An 11,189-nucleotide genomic window follows, 5' to 3' on the forward strand; every position below is an offset into this window, starting at 1 on the left:
GAGTGGAGAGGGTAACCCAGTAGGCATTCCAGTTGGCATGGGAATAGTCATGGATGTACTTTGGGGGAGGGTCATTATGAGGGTCAGGGCAAGGGCGACGACCGTCTGAAATGGTGAGGACAGGGAGATGGTCGCTACCAATAGGCTCCAGGACATCCACCGTTATGCGGCCCAGGAAGTTAGGGGAGGCAAGGATAACATCGGGAGTGGAGATGGATTTGGGACAGGTGTGCTGGGGGATGGGGGTGAGGTCGCCTTGAAGGGAGGAGAGGATCCGATGCCACCGCCGTAACTGGGCGGCGGAACGACTGTGGATGTTGAGGTCGGTGGTGATCACGTAGGAGGAGAAGGTACGGTCAATGTGGAAGAGGAAGTTGAAGGGAATAGGGGCGTTAGGGCAGACATAGATGGTGGCGCAGGTGACGGTAAGGCCGGGGAAGAAGAGACTAAGGATCAGGTGTTCGGTGGGGTCGGGAAGGAGAGGTTGGAGCCGAACTGGGATCTGGCGGTGGTGACCAATGGCAACTCCGCCACGCGCAATTGGGAGGGGATTATCGGAGCGGTGAAGGAGGTAGGGTGAAGTGTGGATGGTGTGGTGGGGTTGGAGGAAGGTTTCATTGAGGAGGAAGGCATCCACGCGGTGTGTGGCAAGGGTGTGCAGGAAGAGGTTCTTGTTGGCGGCAAGGGAGTGGATGTTGTTGAAAAGGATACCGTGCTGTAGCGCCATGATGGGGATTTAGACGAGGGTGTCAAGACAGGAGAAGGTGAAATGGGCCTGGTTGTTGGAGTAGGTAGTGTACATTTTTAGGTGGAAAACAGAACGGGTGGCGAGGGATATCTGTTGGAGGGTGTGGGGACGCTGACAAGGATGAACATTCTGAAGGACGATGGTGAGGAATCTGATGATGTCCTCAACGGTAGGGGGTGGGCGAAGGGAGTTGCCAGGAGGGATGGGGGCGTCCAGAGGGTGGACAGGAATGGTGAGTTCAGGAGTGGTAGGAGGTGGTTGGGCCTTACACTTCTGGGAGTAGGTAGGATGAGGGAGGTTACAGGTATTACAGGAAGGGGGGACTGGAGATTGGGGCACTGCCGTAAAAAGTGGGCTTGCCTACAGTGCAGGCAGGTGGGGTCCTCGCGGCACTCAGATGTTTGGTGCGCATTATACCACAAGCACCTCTGTCAGCGGAGGGATTGAGGAGGGGAATGGGAGGGGTAAACTTTATAACGTTGGTTAAAGAGGAGGGCACCCTCCTTCAGGAGATGGTCTATGGAGGGGGCGTGCTCGGAAAAGACCCTCATAAGGCGGGTGGGGCTGGCAGAGTTGTGGATGCGGTGGACCGCACGCACCTCCAGATGGGGATGTGCCTGAACCTCCGCCAACACCTCCTCCTCCGTGATCGTCTGACTAAGCTGAGTGATCACGGCGGTGAGGGTCGGTGGGCGCCATGGAGGTTGGGGTTGGCGGGAGGGAGGCGGGGAAGGGGCAGGAGTGAGGGAGGCATGAGGGCCAAAGCGGGTGACAGGGACGCGGGAAAGGAAATCCGTGTGAAGGGTAGGGCTGATGGAGGAGATGATGACTGAATCACGGCAAGGAGTGAGGAGGGAGATGGGGGTACTGGGAAAATGCTGGCGATGGAAGAGGGTGAGGTTCGAGGCCTCAAGAAGGGAGGGATCAGGACGGGAGAGGAGATAGCGGTAGGGGGAGGTGGAGGAGGAAGAGGAGGAGGAGGGGCAGGGACAGGCGGGGAGACATCCATGGCATCCTGGGCTGGGGAAGGGGGACGAGGTGGAGCCTTTTTAGGAGTAGAGGAAGCAGGGGTGCCACTGGGGTATTTGACGGCGGTCTAGGAAGTGTGGGGGATGGGAGCAACTGAAATGTGGCGGTGAGTGGCAGGTCCCAATGCTGGAGTCGGCGCCGGAGATGGTGAGGGCGATGGCGAAGGCGACGGTGATGATGAAGGCGAAGGGCTGAGCGTGGGCCATGGGCCTCCGGGCGACCACCCTAGTGGGTCTCGCGGAACTGGAAGGAGCAGAGGGAGGGAGTGGCGGGAAGGTATCAGAGGAGGCATGGGAGGAAGGAGCTGGGGATGGGGCGACAAATAGTGAGGGAAACGGGAGAGTGAGGAGTGGGGGGATGGACTGAGGGGAGGTGACTGGGCACACCACGTGATTGTGGTGGCAGCGGCGGAGGGAGAGGTGTATATGATGGCGGTGGTGGTGGTTGTAGACGAGGTGGTGGGGGTTGACATTGTGATAAGGGGAAAACACAGGACAAGACAAAGAAGCAAATGAGGGACAGGCAGGGCGACGAGAGGAGACACAGAGTAGAAGGGGACGGAGAATGATGAAGGATGAAGGAAACTGGGGCTGAAGTCTCACTCTGCTGTTGCTGGCGGGGAGGGGGGGGGCGACCCAGTTGGCTGGCCGGTGGGGACGCCTACGCTGCTGCTGCTGTTGCTGGTGGCAGCTAGGACCACTGGTGGCTGCGACCGCTGCGGGCTGTGGGCGAGGACCGCTATGGGCTGCTGGCGAGGACTGCTGCTGGGTAGACTGCGCCTGAGTTACTCGCATTTGGAGTAATCGCGGGGGTCAGCTCGACCGAAGTGCAATGGACAAGCCTCACCCCGTAGGAACCGCCTTCATGATCACGGTATCCTCTACGCCAGGTAAGTATGCTTCTCCTCTTTAAAAAAGAGATGGGGCCCCTCCACGCCCGCACCAACGTGGTGACCAAACCAAAAGTTCTACTGTCACCTCCGTAAACATGTTAGTTGTCTGGTAAGTGGATCACAGGATGCTGGGCTGTGATGTTGTCCGTGCATCTGGGTAAGGCTACGCATTAACACGGTCCATCAGGTGATAGATAGTGGACGAAACGCGAGTGAGGGTAGCGATTTGAAGAGCAGAGGGAAAAAAGTGCCATGGCTCGTACCGTGGGAAAAAAATCTCTGCGACAGTGGGATGGGTAGTAAGAGCAGTAGTGGCTTACTAGCTGCGATAGCTCATGCAAGGTTGGATTTGTTAGAGTAGGTATCATGCATCATTACCATGACAAGCGATGGCGATGTGTCCCAGTTGCTGCTGCTGCTGCATTCCTGGAACAATCAAGATCGTTACACAGTAGTGGGAGATCGGCCATAGATCATCTCACTGTGTGGGGGATGAGTGGAGCTTGTTTGCATGCAGTGTACGGTACGGCTTCCCTGTGTGGTGCCAGTTATTCGGCAGTGTATTCCAGCTGGATATCCAGTAATGGCGTCTGATTAACAGGGGCTCGCCTGTGCCGTTATGTTTGCGAATGCTTGGCCATAGATGTTATGTCCTTACAAGTATGTCTTTTGGTCTTTTATGTTTCCATCTATGATTGTGGTCGTAGTTCCCCAGATTCAGAATAAACGGGTTCTGCGAATGTCTGGAGTTTCTGTATAGTCTTGTGGTGAGTTTGTGGTTTACCTCCGTGAGAGTCTCAAGTCGGTATTCCTGGTGAAGGTCCGCGATGCGTGTGTATCGTGGAGCATTGCTTATGATTTTTGAGTACTTTGTTTTGTATGAGCTGCAGACGGCGCAGGCGTGTAGGCGCAGCGTATCCCCAGACAGGAGCTGCGTACATCAGGGGTCGGATAAGTGTCATGTACATGGACCTCGACACCCTTCTGTTCAGTGTGCTACGCCTGTTGAGCATAGGATAGAGCTGTTTGAGCCTCGCGCTAGCTCGGTTGGTCATGTGTTGTATGTGGTCCCCCCAGAGTAATTTCCGGTCCAGCCAGACACCGAGGTATTTGACTTTCTCGCGGAAACGTATTGGACGTGCTTGTAGAGTTATTGGTCTGCAGTAGCGGTGTTTGCGCAGTTGCTTCGATCTTCTGGTGAACAGAACGGCTTCGCACTTGTCGACGTTTACTCTAACACGCCATTTCTTCAACCAAGGCTCGGCCACTCTGAGTGCAGTCTGTAGGCGTGACGTAATGTTTGATGGTTTCCAATCTTGCGCAAGGATGGCTGTGTCATCCGCGTAGATTGCCATCATTGTGTTGTGTGTGGTTGGGAGATCGTTTATGTAGAGGTTAAACAGTAGGGGCCCTAGGATGCTTCCCTGGGGTACTCCCGCGTGTGTACCGTGTCGTGTTGATTGTTTTCCCTGCACGTCAGTGTTGAAACTCCTGTCTGTGAGGTATGAGTGTATTAGACGCAGCAGCCCGTCAGGGAATCCCGCGTCGCTGAGTTTGCGGATGAGGCCGTTGTGCCATAGACGGTCGAAAGCCTTTTCGATGTCCAGGAACACTGCCCCTGTAGCTTTGTTTATGTTGAAGTCATGTGTTATATGTTCAACGACCCGTAGGAGTTGTTGTGTTGTGGAGTGGTGATTCCTGAAGCCGAATTGCTCCGGTCTCAGGATGTCATTTGTTATGCAGTGCCTTGTGATGCGTTTGAGAATCATCTTTTCAACAATCTTACTGAGCGAGCTCAGAAGGCTGACGGGTCGGTAATTTTGTGGGAGGCTGTGGTCTTTCCCCGGCTTCCTGAACATCAGGACCTTGGCCGTCTTCCAAAAGGCGAGGAAGTGTTGGTAATTTAGTATGGCATTCGTTATGTGTGTTAGGTACTCAGTTGCTTTATCCGTGAACTCCTGGAGGACACGGTTTTGAATGCCATCATGACCAGGGGCTTTCCTAGCAGCGGAATGCATTATAGCCCAGGAGACTTCGGCTGTGCTAGCATGTCGAATGTCGTCGCGCGATGGTTGGGCTAGAATGCGTGTAACCTCTTGGTCAGTAGCAAGTGTGAACACTGGATCTGATGGTACCAGGTTCGGTGTGAATGACGCTGCGAGTGTTCGAGCCATTAGTTCTGCTTTCTCCTCGGCTGAGTATGCAGGTCCGTCAGGCCCTTGAAGCGTTGGGGTGTTTATTTTCTCCCTGGTGAAGTGTCGGGATAGCTGCCACACGCCAGGTCGTGCGGTGTCCAGCCCTTCGAGTTTTTGATTCCACTGTTGTGTTCTATGTGTTTGTATTTTATCGTGTACGATGCCCTGTAGTCTGTTAATGTGCCGTTTGAAGTACGGACGCCTGGTGCGCTGCCATTGTCTCCTGACGCGATTCCTCATTGAGATTAGGCCCAGGATTTCCTGGGGCAGGGCCGCACTGCGTTGTCGTGAGGTGCGATCAGGTATGGTGCCTGCCATCGCGTCCCGGACGGCGTTAGTGAGGGTTTCTACTGCCTCGTCAATTTGTCCTGTTTCGTTAATTTCGTGTATAAGTGGGATGTGGCTATCAAGCGTTTGCTTGAACAATGTCCAGTTCGCACGCCCGTAGTCCAACATCTTGCGTTGTTCCGTGTGCTGCAGTGTTTCCTCAATGTATAGTATTACAGGTTGGTGGTTTGAGGGCAGATCGTTTTCAACGGCAACGTTGAGTGTCGCTGTAATGCCCTTGATGAGGGCCATGTCTATCACGTCTGGCCTGTGTCCCCTCTGATAGGGAATGTGCGTCGGTTCAGTCGGCGCTAGTATAATGTAGTTTCTGCCTAGCGAATGTTCGTACAGTTTTTTGCCGTTGGGATTTCGTATGCGTGAATTCCATTCTGGGTGTTTTGCGTTCAGATCTCCAGCGACTATTACTCGCGGTGAAATGTTGAGTAATGTGCTGATATCGCGTGTTGAGATGCCTACAGGGCTGTTGTATAACGATATCAGTGTGGTGTAGGCTCCGTTGAACTTGACTGTGACGGCCGTAGCCTCGATTTTTTCCAGTTCAGGGAGCTCTATGTTTGTGTGCTCAATGTCTTTGTGTATGACGATTGCAGTTCCACCTGCCACGGCGTCGCCCGGTCGGTCGGTACGATAGACACAATAGCCAGGAAAGTTAAATTGTTTGTGCGGTTTAAGTTTAGTCTCGCTCAGTAGCGCGACAAGGATTCCCGTGCGCTCCATGAACGCGGCAAATTCTGCCCTTTTGTTGTGGATCGAGTCTGCATTCCAGAACAGGATCTGTGATAGTGTATGCGGGTCTGCGTTATGGGCCGGGTGTGGTATATTATTCATGTAAGAGTGTGAAAGAGTGTTGTGATGGCAGTGTGTATGACAGCCCAGTATTGCCCGGGTTCGGCGCTCATGAGCTGGGTGATGAGTGTAGTGACGGCCGTCAGCACCTTGGTAAGGATTTGAACGGTTGTGTGTCGGGGGAATAGTGTTTCCAGTATTCCCCCAGGTGGTGTGTTGGTGTTGGGTGTGGCAGCCTGAGGTGCTGTTGTGGAGTTAGCGGCCGCTTGTGCGGGTATTGGTGTGTTGTTAGGAGCGGCATTTGTGCTTTGTGACAGAGGTTGTGGCGCCTGTGTTACTTCTGTGGTGAGGGGGATGGTAGTGTGAGTTACAGTCTCGGTGTCTTGTTGACTGTTTTCCTGTGTGTTGCTGTTCTGTTGTTGCTGTATGGCCTGTTGTGGTGATTTCGTGTTCCCCGCCCTGTGTTTGCGTGTACGTCTATTCCTCCTCTGGGCTTGGGGTTCGGGGGTTCTTGTGTGGGGGTGTTTTCCTGTATATGGTGCGTTTCTTCGCAGCACGTGATTTCCGGGAGTGGGGTCGTGTTGTTTGGGGGCATAGGTGTTGGTACCGATGCTTGTTGGGTTTCAGGTGTTGCCTATGGTTGTTGTGTGGCTGTTGCAGCGATTGTTTCACGTGTGTGTGTAGGGCGCTGAGGTTCCGCAGCCTGTGCCGTTCCGCCAGGGCGTGCAACCGTGGCAAACGTTACGCCGTTCCTTACTGGGTTCGGCGCTGGCCTTGGACGTGGTATGTCGTACAGTACCCTACTATTGTCATGTTTTCGCTTCAGCGCCTGTTTGTATGAGTTGCACTGTCTGAAGTTTGCCGCATGGGGCCCACCGCAGTTGGCACAGCGTCGCTGGTTTGGTTGTGTTTGTGTGCAAGTGTTGGATCTGTGGCTGCAAGCGCATCCGCGGCAGCGAGTTGCCAGGCCGCAGCGGAGGGCCGAGTGGCCGAACCGCTGGCAGTTGTTGCATTGTTGGGGGACGTTGGGTGGTTCGTAAAGTTCTACATGTACGTCCATCCGCAGAAAGCTCTTTATCTGCAGGATGGCGCGGGAATCAGCCGAGTCGGCTAACTCAACCATGTAGTGTGGTAACGGTGCGTGTGTACGGAACCCTGTCATCCGGGAGGCACTTTTACAGTCGAATCCCAGATAACAAAGGGCCGCATGTACTGTCTCGTTGGGGGTACTGGGATCCACTCCCTTGATCACGTACTGCTGGGTTCTGTCGTTCAGCGTTCTGTACGTGTAATGTTCGATCTTCCGATCTTTGAGGAAGGTCAGAAGATCTTTATATTCGTTGTCTGTGGCAACGTACAGTGAGGCCCTATCCCCCGAGTACTTTGCATGTAATGTGCTGTTTATGTGCCTTGCCGCGAATGCAGTGTTAAGGGCACTAAGGTTCCCATAGTTTTGTATAACAACTGGGGGGAAACCAGTCTTGTGTTGAGTGGGCACTGCTGTGGCTTTGTGTGCTTTGTTGTTGTTCGCCACAACTGTGTTTGCGTTTTGTTTTGTGTTAATGTTGCTATCCTGAGATGAGCTAGTGGGTGTAGGCAACAGCGCCTTTCGGTTGCCTAGCGAGTTTAGTTGCTCGCTTGTTTGTGCTGGTGTTTTTTTGGGTCTGCGTTTTGGGCCCTCCACCTGCCAGGGCTCTGTGTAGTGGTTTTCTGTATCCACATCCGCCGCCGCTGCCTCGGTCTCTTGAGGCTGCGGCGCCGGTGGGAGAATGGTACATGACTGTCCAGTGACAGGTGAGTGTAAAGTGATGTTAAGTGTAGTTGTTTTGGTGGGAGAGACGTCCACCCCGAGAAGTTCGGTGATTAGCCGGCTCGACTCGAGCTGCGTTGGGAGCGTTGGGGGCGTTGGGTAACCGGAGGCTACCGGGAGCTGCGAGCCGAAGCTCTTTCGCGGCAGTCCGCGACTGGTTGCGCGGCTTTGCGTCGAAGGGGAGCAGGCTCAACCCTTCGGCACTCGGCCGGTTGCCGCTGGGCGGCTGCGCCGGGAGCGACTGGTGCACACTCCCCGGGCGCTGCCGGGCGGCCGGCTGGCACGCGGCCTTCTGGAGGGGGTAGCGGGCGAGCTACGGCTGCTGGCGGTCGGCGGCTGCGCTGCGAGGTCCTCTCCGCTCGGCGTCCACGCGAACTCTGGTGCCGCCGGTGGTATGCTTCTCCTCGTTTTTTTTTCTTTACTGTGATTTTTATCACCTTACACAAGGCGGGCTGTCAGCAGCTGAGTACGCCGCTCTTCAGCCTTGAGATTTACAATAAGTGAGAAAGAGAGGGGGCACAGAGAAAACAATCAAAACGGCGGGCAAAACAATGTAACCACTAAAAAACAAAAAACACGGAGCCGTTCACGCCTGACGAGAAAACAGCACTGACACTAGTTGACACAGCGCACAAAACATGGATGATGGCGATGGTACACGTGAACAGTGGCGGCGTGACGGCGAACAAACACACACGAGACACTGACGGCGATGACCTCCGGCGCGCGAATGTTCACTGTGCGTGTGCGAGGAGAAGCTTTGATTGTAATGGAGATTAGCACCGGGACAGCGCGAACGCAGTCCCGACTACCAAAAATTATGCGCCCGAGTTACTCGCATTTGGAGTAATCGCGGGGGTCAGCTCGACCGAAGTGCAATGGACAAGCCTCACCCCGGAGGAACCGCCTTCATGATCACGGTATCCTCTACGCCAGGTAAGTATGCTTCTCCTCGTTTTTTTTTCTTTATTGTTATTTTAAACCTGTACAACAAGCAGGCTGTCAGCAGCATTCTACGCCGCTCTTCAGCCAGAGGATACACAAAGAGAAGAAACACTGAGAAGACACATAAGTTACCGAACGGTGGGCAATAAAACAGTAGACACATAAAGACATTCCCACGCCCGGGTTCCCGGGTTCGATTCCCGGCGGGATCAGGGATTTTCTCTCCCTCGTGATGGCTGGGTGTTGTGTGATGTCCTTAGGTTAGTTCGGTTTAAGTAGTTCTAAGTTCTAGGGGACTGATGACCTGAGATGTTAAGTCCCATAGTGCTCAGAACCATTTGAACCATTTTTTTTTAACATAAAGACAAACACGGAGCCGTTCACACTCGACGATAATCCACACTGCAAACTGTTGATACGACACACAAACACTGAAGAAGACGATGGAACTGGTGAACGATGGAGTGTCACGGTGAAACACAGAACACTAAACATGACGGCACACATGAAACACTGATGGCGGTGATCTCCGGCGCGCGAATGTCCACTTAACGTGTGCGAGTCCAGGGACCTGCCAAGAGGGGGACAGGGGTGAGGTGGGGGAGAGGGGAGAAAAAGGATGAAAATGGCTGAGGAGACGGGGGCAGGAGGAGAGGGACAGGGGAGGGGGGGCCCGTGGGAGGAGGGGGGAGAAAGGGAGGAGCGAGGGAAAAGGGAGAGAAGGGAGGGAGGGTGTCCAGAGGAGCAAGCACAGGCGGAGGCTGGGAGGATCAAAGTTGGTAGGAGGGGTAGATGGAGGGGAGGGGGGCATCATCAGGGAGGGGGAGCTGGCGGAAGCCACCTTGGGAGAGGGTAAGGAGGGTGGAGAGATGGAGACCGGGTGGGACGAGCGAATACAGGCGCAGCAGCGGGCAGGGGTGGGAGAGGATCGGGGAAACGAGCGGGTGAGGAGGATCGAGTTTGGGGGAAGGGGATGAGATCGTACAGGATCCGCGTGAGGGAAGACGGATGTGATAGGTGAGGCGGAGAGCATGACGTTCAAGGATTTGGAGGGATTTATAAAAGGTAGGGGGGGCGGAGATCCAACCCGGAGGGGCATAACAAAGGATAAGGCGGATGAGGGATTTATAGGTGTGGAGGATAGTGGAGGGGTCCAGACCCCAAGTACGGCCGGAGAGGAGCTTGAGAAGACCGAGTCGGGAGTGTGCCTTGGCTTGGATTGTCCGGAGGTGGGGAGTCCAGGAGAGGCGGCCGTCGAGGGTGACGCCAAGGTACTTAAGGGTGGGAGTGAGGGTGATAGGACGGCCATAGATGGTGATATTGAAATCAAGGAGGCGGAAGGAAGGGGTGGTTTTTCCTACAATGATCGCCTGGGTTTTGGAGGGATTGACCTTGAGCAACCACTGGTTGCACCAAGCGGTGAACCGGTCAAGATAGGATTGGAGGTGTTGGGAGCGCTGTAATGTGGGGGCAAGGGCAAGGAAGGCGGTGTCATCAGCAAACTGAAGAAGGTGGACGGGGGCTGACGGTGGCGGCATGTCCGCCGTGTACAAAAGGTACAGAAGGGGGGAGAGGACGGAGCCTTGGGGCACTCCGGCAGAGGGGAAAAAGGTGTAGGAATCTCTGTTATAGATGGTGACATAGCAAAGACGGTGGGAGAGAAAGGAGCCGATCAGACGGACGTAGTTAATGGGAAGGGCGAAGGTTTGGAGCTTGAAGAGGAGACCGGAATGCCATACGCAGTCATAAGCACGTTCGAGGTCCAGGGAGAGGAAGATTGCGGAGCGACGGGAATTAAGCTGTTCGGAAAGGAGATGAGTGAGGTGAAGGAGAAGGTCGTCGGAAGAGAAGGACGGTCGAAAGCCACACTGGGTAACGGGAAGGAGGCGGTGCTGGCGGAGATGCTGGTGGATGCGTCGGGTGAGGATAGATTCCAGGACCTTGCTGAAGACCGAAGTAAGGCTGATGGGACGGTAGGAGGAGACAGCGGACGGCGGTTTGCCAGGTTTAAGGAACATGAGGATACGGGAGGTTTTCCACAGGGCGGGGTAGTAACCGGTGGACAGGACTACATTGTAGAGCCTGGCCAGGGTGGAGATGAAAGAGACAGGAGCTTCACGAAGGTGACGGTAGGTGACACGATCGTGACCAGGAGCGGTGTTGCGTTTTGTGCGGAGTGTATCAATGAGATCCTATGTAGTGATAGGGGCATTGAGTTCCGTGTGTGCAACGTTGTCCAAGTACTGGAAACCAGGAGCGAGGGGAGGGAGTAATCGAACTGGGGATCATCGGGGATGGAAAATACATGGGAGAGGTAGGAGGCAAAGTGACTGGCCTTACTAAGGGTGTCAGGGAAAGGGTGATGATCATGGAGAAGAAGATAGTAGGGGGAGGGTTTAGTTCCGGTAAGGCGACGGAAGGATGACCAGAACTTGG

General features: G+C 54.6%; 1 non-coding gene and 1 pseudogene across 1 annotated transcript; both read right to left on the reverse strand.

The window, feature by feature from the left end:
• Positions 1-2,548: 2,548 nt before the first annotated feature.
• On the reverse strand, positions 2,549-2,674 carry LOC124718034 (annotated as a pseudogene).
• Positions 2,675-8,590: 5,916 nt separating this feature from the next.
• LOC124717780 lies at positions 8,591-8,752 on the reverse strand. Its single transcript, XR_007005813.1, has one exon. It is a non-coding gene; the product is annotated as a U1 spliceosomal RNA (small nuclear RNA).
• Positions 8,753-11,189: the final 2,437 nt, after the last annotated feature.

The sequence above is a fragment of the Schistocerca piceifrons genome, chromosome 1 (genome assembly GCF_021461385.2).
Source record: "Schistocerca piceifrons isolate TAMUIC-IGC-003096 chromosome 1, iqSchPice1.1, whole genome shotgun sequence".
In the NCBI taxonomy this organism is placed as follows: Eukaryota; Metazoa; Arthropoda; class Insecta; order Orthoptera; family Acrididae; genus Schistocerca; species Schistocerca piceifrons.